Source organism: Python bivittatus, unplaced genomic scaffold (genome assembly GCF_059951505.1).
Source record: "Python bivittatus isolate LINGU-HERP-01145 unplaced genomic scaffold, Pbiv_v1 ctg000680_np1212, whole genome shotgun sequence".
Classification (NCBI taxonomy): domain Eukaryota; kingdom Metazoa; phylum Chordata; class Lepidosauria; order Squamata; family Pythonidae; genus Python; species Python bivittatus.
The window spans coordinates 5638548-5649760 of NW_028277095.1; the positions used below are offsets into that span (position 1 = coordinate 5638548).

Here is an 11213-nt window from a genome sequence, read left to right on the forward strand (position 1 = left end):
CTAGCAAGGAGAGGGGGAAATTTACTGCTATTTCCTCTTGATATTTAAGTGATATTTTAAAATATCCTCCAGCTCAGGCGTGAAGAAAGGGAAATGTGTTTACTGATTTCATCTGCCAGTGGACAGCTAGGGTGACTTACTGAGAAATAAGGAGCCTTTGGCCCATCCTCCAAAAGAACTGTTTTCTCTAATCAGCTGGGATGTATAGAGACAGCCTGCCTCAGATACTAGATGATGGAGAAGATCTGGGCTTCAGCCTCTGAGTTTACGAGAAAAACAGATGTTGCAATTAATGAAACTTCTGTAGATCAACACTACTTTGAATTAACGGCAGGAGACTGAATGAACATAACCCTGTATAAACCAGCCCTTTTCCTGAATGGTATTTGCTCAGAAATCCTTGAGCGTACTGGAGCAACATATTCATGCATATCATGTTTCAACCAGCTTATCTGTCATGGCTTCATCCCAAATAATTTTGGAAAATGTGGCTTAAGAAGGTGCTTAAGCCACTCAATCAAACCGTCCCTGATGAGGCAAGGCTGTGAAATACAGCAAATTTTGTTTTTTGCTTTTAGAAGCAAGGATCTGGGGAATGATTTGGAAGCATCGTAGTTGTTAAAAACTGGTCGTGCATATTTTGGCTCTTCCAAGACAGTTTTCATATGTTTTCTGTCTCAAAATGGTAGAAACTATGCCATTAATTTTCAATAATTTTGGTTAGTATGATTTCCAGGCCCACAAAGATCCTGGGGTGATAGTTTGCCAAGCCCTGCCCTAAACTATTCTGGTGTTTTTGGGTAGGGCTACCACAAGGTCTGCAAACCCTGAGACAACCACCAGATGGAAGCATAGAGCTAGATTAAGAACAAAAATCCAAAAAACTCTTTGCTGACACCTAATGGCTTCCTGAAGTATGGACATTCAGATATAACCACCCTGTTTTCAGGCATGACAGGATAGTTTTTCTTCCCCAGTGTTACCAAAGTTAACCAGAAAGATAGGAAATACTATTTTGCCCCAGCAGCAAAATATTTCAGGCCAACCCTTGCAAGAGAAAGTGTTTATCGTCTGAAAGGAAATTGTCCCTTTCCTTCTGAATAAATTGGGGGTTCTTCCTACAGCTCCTTTTACCAATTTCAATTCTGCCTGACAAATCTTGGTTGGTTCTTCCACCAGTTCAGTGATGCTGTTCCCCTTCATGAGAGAGCCCTGAAGCTTGCAGTTTTAGCAAGGATGTGCCTCATTCCTTCTCAGAACCAGGACTCCAGAGGGCTGAGCCATGACTTAGAAAAGTTTGGTTCTCAGTGCAGAGGTCAGGGGTGTCCAAAGGATGTGGTCAAAAAAGTCAAGGTGGCGACTGCAATGGTGTGACTGAATATTAAAAACTGCTGTGCCCGCCTTCTTGACTTTTTTGACCACACCCTCTGGACACCCCTGTCCGAGGTGCCTGAACTGCTCAAAGGCAAACTTTACATATGAAATGGAGTTTTCTTCCTCTCTTTCTTGAATTGTAAGAAGAATAATATTCTGGGAAAAGTGTGCTTGTTATAGAACTGGTTGTATTATATGGTATTTTTTTATCCTGCTGCAAAAAAAATAAAATAAAATATCCTGCATTTTTGTGTTTGCTTTGTTTTTGCTTTGGCATGTGGGCTTTGTTAGATGGTGAATTGCAAGGAGATGTTTATAAAGTTGGGGTCTTGTTTAATTGAGTTTCCTGTGCTCAATCTTCATAATTCTTTCCAAACACTAAAGGGGAATCAAGGCACAGAGGAAAGGTTACACCTTGGGTGTGATTGTCCTGAAAGTAGCAAGTAATGGAAGAGAACATCAAGTAAGCCCAGATGGACATCTCAGAGACACCTCTGGGTCCACAGGAGCCCCCGTTGCTCAGGAGAGCATTTTCCAGAAGCTACCTCCATAGACCTGAAAGATGCTGTGTTTGAAGTGGATCCAGTTTTCAAACCTGCATGTCTCTGCCTGATCGGGGCTGGCAAACATTTTCCTTCTTTGGCTTGGCTCCAACCTATCAGGAACATAGAGGCAGTTGGCGTGATGGTTCCTACGTTTATTGCTGACAAATCCCCTTATAGAATTTTTGTGTGAAACAGAAAAAAATGAACTTATGATTTATGGTTTTGATGATTAGGCAGGATAGATTATAGAAAGAAGAGAGTTATGTTGTAACCATGGAGTAAGAGGTAAATTTATAATTGCAAGAGAAGGGAAATATTAATTGTGTATTTCAGGGTCATTTAAAGCCTATCAGATCATTACATCCAGGATCTGACATGATCTATCTGCACTATTCTGAACCCTGTGATTGAAAATTCCTATGAGTTAGCCAGTCTACTGAAATTATCCCAAACTCCCAGCATACTCTCTGTTGGGGGGAGATGGGTGGCATGCAAATTTATAAATAAATAAATAAATAAATAAATAAATAAATAAATAAATAAAATATGCCTTGATTGAGCAATCCTAGGCTGCAGATGGTTTGCTCTGTATAGGCACTGGATCCGGCCAATAACCTCAGGAATGACAGAAGGAAAGCCGTTTCTCAAGGCGATGGAGAGGGCCTTCTGAGGTTCCAATCTGTTCTCAACTAGAGAAAAGTCTGCCTAGGAGAAGTGAGCAGAGATCTGCCTAACCTGACCTGGAAATTATGCAACGGTTCTGTGAATAATAAGATCAGTTCAGCTTCATGGAGACAAGCCTTCACCAAGATGGTGTTCTTCAAATGGGTTTGAATCACCAAAATTCCTAGGCAGCATGATCAAGCTGGCTGGGAATTCTGGGAGGTATTCTCTAACCCGGAGTTTTTCAAGCTTGGCAACTTTAAGATGGGTGGACTTCAACTCCCAGAATTCCCCAGCCAGCCATGCTGGCTGGGGAATTCTGGGAGTTGAAGTCCACCCATCTTAAAGTTGCCAAGCTTGAGAAACATGGCTCTAACCTATCTGAAATCAGGTTCGCTAAAGCTGATGTAAATTTTGCAAGAGGTCTTGAGGCTTCATTGGCACTCTTGGCAGGGTTCCAAATTGTTTATTTCTTGCCCACTCACTGTTCTTAGATCATAAGAATTTATAGTTTTCAAAACATCACAACAAAACTCTTTCCATTCATCTTTACAACTTCCCTAATCTGGTGTTTTCCAGTGAGCAAGGACTGCAGATCTGGCTCCCCTGCTCTTTGGGAAGCTGGGGAGCTTCACCTCTCAGGGAGCACACCAACTTGGGGAATTGTGCACCAGGATGCTATTGGGATCGATCAACATTATTATTAAGAGAGATTAAGCCTTGGATTCTTCAATATGCAGCAGTAGGTCTTGACTAGACCATGGCTTCTTGGAAGGGTGGTCAGTTCTACACTCCGAGGTCTGTCTGGAGAACACAGTCACTGCCAGTATGCTCTGACTCAAAGGATGGACTTGTAGCAAAATCTCAAATCCCCAGTACAACAAACTGCGATCGAGAATGGTTGGAAGCAAACATTGCATTAAGCCAGGGAGTCTCAAAGGTTGCAGGCAATGTTGAGGGGAATCTCACTCACTCCTGCTCTACTTGGACATGGGTGGCTTCCTCCATCTTCAACACTAAACACTGGCTGTCTAGTGTGGGACAATGGCTTGGATTTACACACTGAGTGAAGCTAAAATGTTCTCCTAGGCATTGTAGTTTAGAAGCCATGGTTTATGGCTTAGCATGTCATTCATATCCAGCCAAAAACAGTTCGTTGACACATCATGCTAATCCTGATCTATAACCATCTTTCTATTGTCCTGATAAAAGAGTAAAGACTGCCAAGTTAAGCTAGTATCGAGTATCTTGAAGTCACATGACCTTGTGGCTTCACGGACATGGACATGTCATTTCTTGCCAGAAGTACAGAAGTGGTTTGGCACTGCCTTCTTCCAGAATGGTTTTTCCCCCATTACTCAGTCTATCCCACAGCTCGGGTGTTTCCAGGTAGTCTTCCATCCAAGTATTACCCAGGTCCAGCCTGTCTTAGTTTCCAAGTCTGCACCTGCCGAATCATAGACTCATGGAGTTGGAAGGGACCACAAGCATTCAACCCTCTGCAAAGCAGCCACACCACCTGTGAAAAGGGGCTGTCCAGATTTCTTTTATAAACTTCCAGAGATGGAAAACCCATAACCTCCATAGGGAGACTGTTCCATTGTTGTACATATCTTACTGTCATGAAGTTTTCCCTTAGATTTAAACAAAATCTAGGTAGTTGTAACTTATATCCATTATTTTTGGTGCTAGTTTCTGTAGCAACGGAAAATAGCTCCTGAACATCTTCCCTATGGCAGTCTTTTATATGCCTAGACACTGATATCAAGCCTCCCTCAGTTTTCCTTTCTTCTGACTGAACATCCCAAGTTCCATCAGCCTGTCCTCATAGGGCATCTTCCCCAGTCCCTTTATAATCCTTGTTACCCTTCTCTGATACTGCTCTAACTTGTCAATATCCTTCTGAAAATGTGGTGCCCAAAATTGTACATGGTAATGCAGCTGTAGTGTCATCAGCCATCAGGGGAGAGGAATAAAGACTTCATGCTTCTTTGATACAATGGTTCTCCTAGAACCATACAGGTAGTCCTCGACTTATGAGCATTCATTTAACGACCGTTCAAAGTTATGATGGTGCTGAAAAAAATGACTTACGATCGGTCCTCGCACTTATGACCATCACAGCATCTCACGGTCATGTGATCAAAATTCAGGCCCTTGGCAACCAGCATGTATTTATGATGCTGCAGCATCCCAGGGTCATGTGATCACTATTTGTGACCTTCCCAGGGGCTTCCAACAAGCAAAGTCAATGGGGATAGCTCGATTCACTTAATGACCATGGCAAAAAAAGTTGTAAAATCAGACCCAACTCACTTAATGACCACATTGCTTAGCAATGGAAGCTCTGGTCCCAATTGTGGTCGTAAGTTGAGGACTACCTGTATCTGCCCTTTCCTTCACACCAGAGCACAGAATGGGTAAGACTTACTTGGAGCTCTCCAAGGTCCTGAATGATACTTCAGCAAGGGGTCTCTTGTTTTTCTTGACTTCCCCACTTTGTCAGCCTAGACTTGAATGATCTCCTTTGACCAGATCTTTTCTGCCAGAGTCAATGCCACTAATTTCCCTGGGGAACCTCAGGTATCCCTGGAAAGGGACAACTTGTGAACAATATCCCACCAATCATGGAGTGCAGGGTCCCAACTCACATCAACCAAGCGCAGGGTCCCAACTCACATCAACCAAGAGAGATAAGCAGAGATAGATTTTGAGCAGAAGGTAATAGATTTAGTAATGTTATAACTTAAAGAAAAATACAGCTTATCTCAACATAATAATAAAGTCTGCTATCTATTGATGGGTATCTTCAAAGCCTCCACTGCTTTCTCTTCTTGTTATTCTTTCTCTTTAAAGCAGGCTTGGAATAGACCTCCCTTCAAGTAGAGGACATTTTCTGACAAAAGATTGTCCTCTGTAAAGTAGCCTCTTGAACATTGAAAAAAGACACTTTGCCTCTCTCTTCAAAACCTACCTGTTCTTTGAAGCCCTTTTCTCGAGTCCTTAATTTTCATGCCCTAATGTAATGAAGGCTCCATTAGATGTTTTGTTATAACATCGAACTTGTATTCTTCCCTTGTTTATCCCAACCTTCTTTCCCTTCCATTTTTCTCTTGCCTTCTCTGTGTTGTTTTCTAGGTTGCAAGCTTTTTGGGAAGGTTAGGGGCATATCTCTTCATATGTATAATGTTAGAAAACAATAATCAGTAAGAGTATGCCCTTCTTTAAAATGTGACATAGTTCAGTGAAGATTTACCATTTGGCAAGTATCAGTTTTTCAGGCAACATCCCACTTGTTATCTGCATTCTTATTCCAATCTACAAGAATAATGCCAGGAACCAATCAAGCTTTTAAAACCCTCTTTGATGAATACAGCTATAAAATTATATAGTGTATAGTGTACTTGCCAAGTTGGTGATTTATGTTGCTTTTGAGTTTTTCAAGGTGCAAACAGGCTGAAAAGTCAGCTGTTCTGTCTCAGATGTGGCCTTATAGCAGATGAGACCAGTACAGCTCACTCTGACTGGCAGCAGCCTTCAGAGGTTTTTCTTCTCCTTTGTTACCTGAAATGTAGAGACGTAGAGATGATATTGGTCACATTTTTAGTGAGCTATGGTGGAGCCAGGATGGGGCAGTGATACCATTGTGGTTCTCCTTGATCTCTCAGCAGCTTTGGATGCCTTCACTCATAGTATCCTTCTGCACCAGTTGTGGCAACAGGAATGGGAGTGGTTCTCTTCCTTTCTCCAAGGCTGCTGCCGGTCAACATTGGGAAGCAGAGAGATCAAATCTGAGGGCCCTGCTTTGTGGAATGCCACAGAGCTTAATACCTTTGTCTCTCCTGTGGTTGCTGTTGTTGTTTCATATTTTACTGTTTAATCACTACATGAGGCCACTGGGGGAGGTCTGGGATCAGGTATCAGCAGTATGTGCAGATGATACTCAGTTGGACATCTGAACTCCTGACTGGCCAAGTGATGCGGTGGAGGTCTTGCAGGTGGCAGCTGTGGCCAGGAAGGCCTTCACACAGGTTCAGCTTGTGCAGCAGCCACACTCCTTCCTGCATGGAGAAGCTCTCCTTACAGTCACTCATGCCATAGTCCCTTTGGAAGCGGACTCCTGCAACACACTCTGCATGGAGCTGTCCTTGAAGACCACTCTGAAGCTACAGCTGGTCAACAAAGTGGTGGCATGAGCAGCGATAGGCAGGCCTCACTCTGCTCATGTCAGAACCCTGCTGTGTGAACTGTGTGATTATCAGTTGGCTTCCAAGTTCAATACAAGGTGTTGGTTACCACCTCTGAAGCCCTACTTGGCACAGCTCCTAGCTACTTGAGGGACCACCTGTTTCCAACGCTGTCTCCCCATCCTGTGAGCTCCAACGGAGTTGTCTTGCTTTGGGCCCCATCAATTGTCTTGCTTTGGGCCCCATCAATCAGACAGTGTCATCTACCAGGGCCCAGGAGGGGGGCCTTCTCTGTTGCAGCACCAGCCCTTTGGAAGGGGCATCTCCCCAGAGATTCATATGGCCCTCCCCACCGTACCCACCTCCAAGCTTTCTTTAAAAGCCCAGCTTTTCCGTGGGGTCTTGGGTTGGGAGAAGCCCTTTAAGGGAGGGAGGGAAGGAAGGCAGCTTCTGCACGCTCAGAGGTGGTTGCTGTTTTTAGGGAACTGTTGCTCTTTTAACTTTGTGAAGCCACATTTTGGAGTTGGGTTGGGTGGCCTGGAAATTTATATATTTAAACAAACAAGCAAACAGTAATCAGTGTGCTACTGTTGAGCTGTGGTCTTACAGACCATGTTTTTAGTCTTACTTGTTTGGTTCATTAAAGGATATTTATATTCTGCTTTTGTGCATTTTAAAGCCTCCTTGGATTCCAGATTAAAGATAGTTATGAACCACACTGAAAATGGCAATTTGATCAGCTTACTGGCAGAGGCACCCACAGAGGCCCACATGTCTTCGGCCCCTCCCTTACTGCCAGCCTCCTGAATGTTAAAATGTGTTTTAGATTATTTTAATTTAAGAGGAAAGTTAAATGGGAAGCTAGTCTGCTCCATGGGAAAATAACAACTTCCTACAGCACCTTTTTTTTCCAGGAAAGATGCTGGGGCCACTGAGCCTCCAAGGTGTTCTTCAAAAATTACTTCATGCCTGCAGACTAGCACTTTATTTGGAAGCCTGCAGGGGTGCCCACAGGGGGTCAAAAGAGTCAAGATGGCAGCCATGACCGCACAACTGACACTCCATCCCTTGTTTACATGCAACATGAATCACATAGAAAAGGGGTGGGGCTTCAATCTTGCGGTTGCAGTTGCCACCTTGACTTTTTTGACCTCCCCTTTGCAGACACCTCTAAAAATATGCCACCTACTTGGCGGGGGGGGGGGGGAAGCAACAGGGACCTTTGTAATCTCATCAGTTAATAAATGGGAGTTTTGTGCCTGGTATGCTCCATCTTGGCCTCCATTTTGTGAGTGTGTCTCCAAATTCTAAATGTCTGCTGGCCAAGCAAGGCTAAGCAGTCCCGGATGGCTGTTTATTGAGGGAACCCTGAAAAATCAGGATTGTCTAGCCTCTTTTCTCTCTGACATTATTTAGGTTTATTTTTAATGTTACATCCTGCCTTTCTTTTGCTTCTGAAAAGAAAAACAGCTTTTTCGGCAGGCAGCGAAGAATGACCTTTTTTCAAAACAGTTAGAACAATCATAGCTCAGATCTTCCAGGTCCCAAAACCGCCACGTCACAGGAGAAGAAAGGATCGGTTTGGGGGTGTTCCTAGTGGGTTTCCAGTTTTGTTACTTACCCACCTGGTGAAGCTGGTAGGAAAACAAATATTGAAGACAGTTCCAGTGTGGTGCAGTGTGTAAGTCCAGGATCTGATAGGAAATGAAGGACACGTGATTCTCCTGTTCTTGGAAGACCCTCTTTTGGGGCTTCACTTGGACCATGCCAAAGCCATGCTGAAGCTCTTTCATTAGCAGTCTTCTCCACCAGCAGGCTAGGCTTATGTTTGACTCAGCTCCAAATATAAAGCACAGCTGAAATGAGAGAGCAGAATGCTGCATTCAGTCTGGAATCCATTCAAAACCGAGATCCGATGATAACGTGGGGAACTTCCAAGGGAACACCATCTGTCCTTCTTCAGAGTCCTACCCGTGAGTGCGAAAGGGTATTAAATGGACCATTTTGGGCTCAACGTTCAGGTTCCTCTTCAGAAGTGAAATATTGCCCACAGTTTCTGTTTAAAATAAGTTTCAAGGGAGAAATACGAAAAAGAATACTTCATTGCTAAACAAAAATAAATGAAAAACCCAAACCAAATAAAAACAAAACATGGCTATCACCACGTTTCTGACCCCTCCACTGCTTATTTGGCTTCAAAAGGGCAGAGAAAATAATTCAGTAACTCAAGATCAATTTGAGGGATATCTCTATGCATTGACCCTGCTCCCTACTATTATCTTTTTTGCAATTTACTTTTTAGAAAAGGAGGACAATTGTATCATTAGTATTCCAAGACTGCTGCTACTTTTGGAAGATCTGAGAAACAAAGAATTGCCTTGCCTTTCTTACTGCATGCACTTTCCGAAGCTACCTCCCATCCTTCGTTTCAACATTCTCTTTTCAAGAAGCACAGAAGCCATTTTTCCCATTAATTATGGTGTCCTTCCAGGCTGCCTGTATGGGCTGACAGCTGGGGACATGGTGCTATGGTGGGTTTGCTCCTTCCTGAATCAGAGGAGGTGGGGAGAAAATCTCTACTTCTGGTTGTTCCAGTGGTCCCTCCTGTTGTTTAACATTTACATGTAGCTGCTGGGAGAGGGTCATCCATTGGTTCAGTGTGAGATATCATCACTACGCTGATAATACCCAGACATACATCTCCATTCCAGGCCTGGCAGGAGATAAAATAGAAGTCCTGGCCCAAAACCTGCAGGCTGTAGAATTTGGATGGGGAAAATCAGATTGAAGTTGAATCCCAGAAGACTGAACTACTATTTGTTCAGTAACCATCTGATGATCTCCTCTAGTTGTGTCTGGATGGGGAAACAGTCCCCCGAAAGAGCTGGTTGGTGACATGGAGGTCCTCCTAGGGTCACTCAATGGCCAGTGGAGGTCATGGCTACAGGAGTCTGCTCAGCATTGCCTGGTGCATCAGTGGCAGTCCTTCCTGCAGAAGGAGGAAGGACTCTTGTTCATGCCACTTCCCAGTTAGATTGCTACAATGCACTCAATGTGGGGCTGCCCTTGAACACTCCTCAGAAGTTGCAATTGGTGCAAAATGCAACCCACCCACCCCCGTTGATAGGTGAGAGCTGTTCCTGAACCTAACACTGCTGCTGCAGACCCTGGATTGGTTACCAATAGCCTTATAGGGGCAATTCAAAGAGCTGGTTTTGGCCTATAAGCTCTATATGGCTCGGCACCCTGATTCCTTCAAGTGGGCTCCTTCCCTACAGGAGATTCAAAGGACAATGAGAAATATGGGTTTCTTTGTAGTCACACCTATCCTTTGGAAGAGCTTCCCATGGGAGATTCAGATAGCACCTTCACTCCTATAGGAAAGCAGTCAGAATTGAGCTGTTCAGCTCTTGGATGGGAAAGCCTGTGGAGGACACAGTTGGTGGGGCCTGGGAAGGGATCTACTGAAGGCTGAAGGCTGACCTAGTCCTCACAATAAGAATTTCCACATTGGAAGGGCACCTAGTTGGAGAAGGCTGGAGAAGTCAAGATTCAACGAGGGCCATGAAATGACCTGCTGTGGGGAGCATTGAAGGATGGAAGGGTGAAGAATAACTGAAGGCAGGATGGTGAAGCAGGTCTCCTTAAACAAGGGGGGAAAAAGACAAGAAAAAAAAATATGGTAAAGCAGGTCTCCTTAAACAATTGTCCCTTGCAGAATGGCAAGTTGGGGAGGGGGACATTTATACTGTATTCCACTTCAATTCAGACAGTCAAATTTCAAGCATCCATCGAGAGGTCTGTGAGACCTGCACCCACAAAGCTTCCATATTTCTACCTACAGAAGCTCAGCGTCCACTTCATATGGTGTTTGGCCTCAACCAAAGTGCCCCCTCTGCACCCCTTCCTGTGTTAAAGTCCACGCTTTTGGGTTTGCCTGGAAACTCACCGGATGCAGCACGCAGGTGCCTGGAGAAGAAAGGAGGAGGTGAAGGGACTTTGTTTTTGCTGCAGATCCCGGACTCAGCAAGGCCAAATAACATGTTGCTGACGTGAGGAGCAGCTTCCAGGCCCCGTCAGCTGCGTCCTCAACCGGCTTTCCCATCCAAGAGCCGCGTTCTTTGAGGCAGAAGCTGGCTGAGAAAGGAAGGAAGAAAACAGCAAAACGGTTGGAGGGACGGGGGAGAAGGGAGCTGGTTTTCTCCCCCACCAGCCGGAAAGATTTCCAGAATAGAAATTCAGACTTGAATGAAAGTCCACGTTTCAGCGACTAAGGGAGGCAGGAAGGTCAGACCCAAATCTCCACCCCCATTATTCACCAGGCTCAGCATTCTTCTAACTTTTAAAACAAAAAAAAGTTGGCCCATTATAAGCCTGACAGGAAATCTTACAACTCTCCTATATGGTAGGGTTGGGGGATTTATGACTGGTAGTCCTATTGTTG

At 44.3% G+C, this 11213-nt stretch overlaps 1 long non-coding RNA gene across 2 annotated transcripts; it reads right to left on the minus strand.

The window, feature by feature from the left end:
- Positions 1-5395: 5395 nt before the first annotated feature.
- On the minus strand, positions 5396-10890 carry LOC112542557 (uncharacterized). 2 transcript variants are annotated; one of them, XR_003086268.2, is made up of 3 exons: positions 10719-10890; positions 8395-8625; positions 5396-6146 (listed from the first exon to the last, which is right to left on the minus strand). It is a non-coding gene; the product is annotated as an uncharacterized LOC112542557 (long non-coding RNA). The 2 variants fall into 2 exon arrangements; XR_015798140.1 differs by having other exon boundaries at positions 8391-8625.
- Positions 10891-11213: the final 323 nt, after the last annotated feature.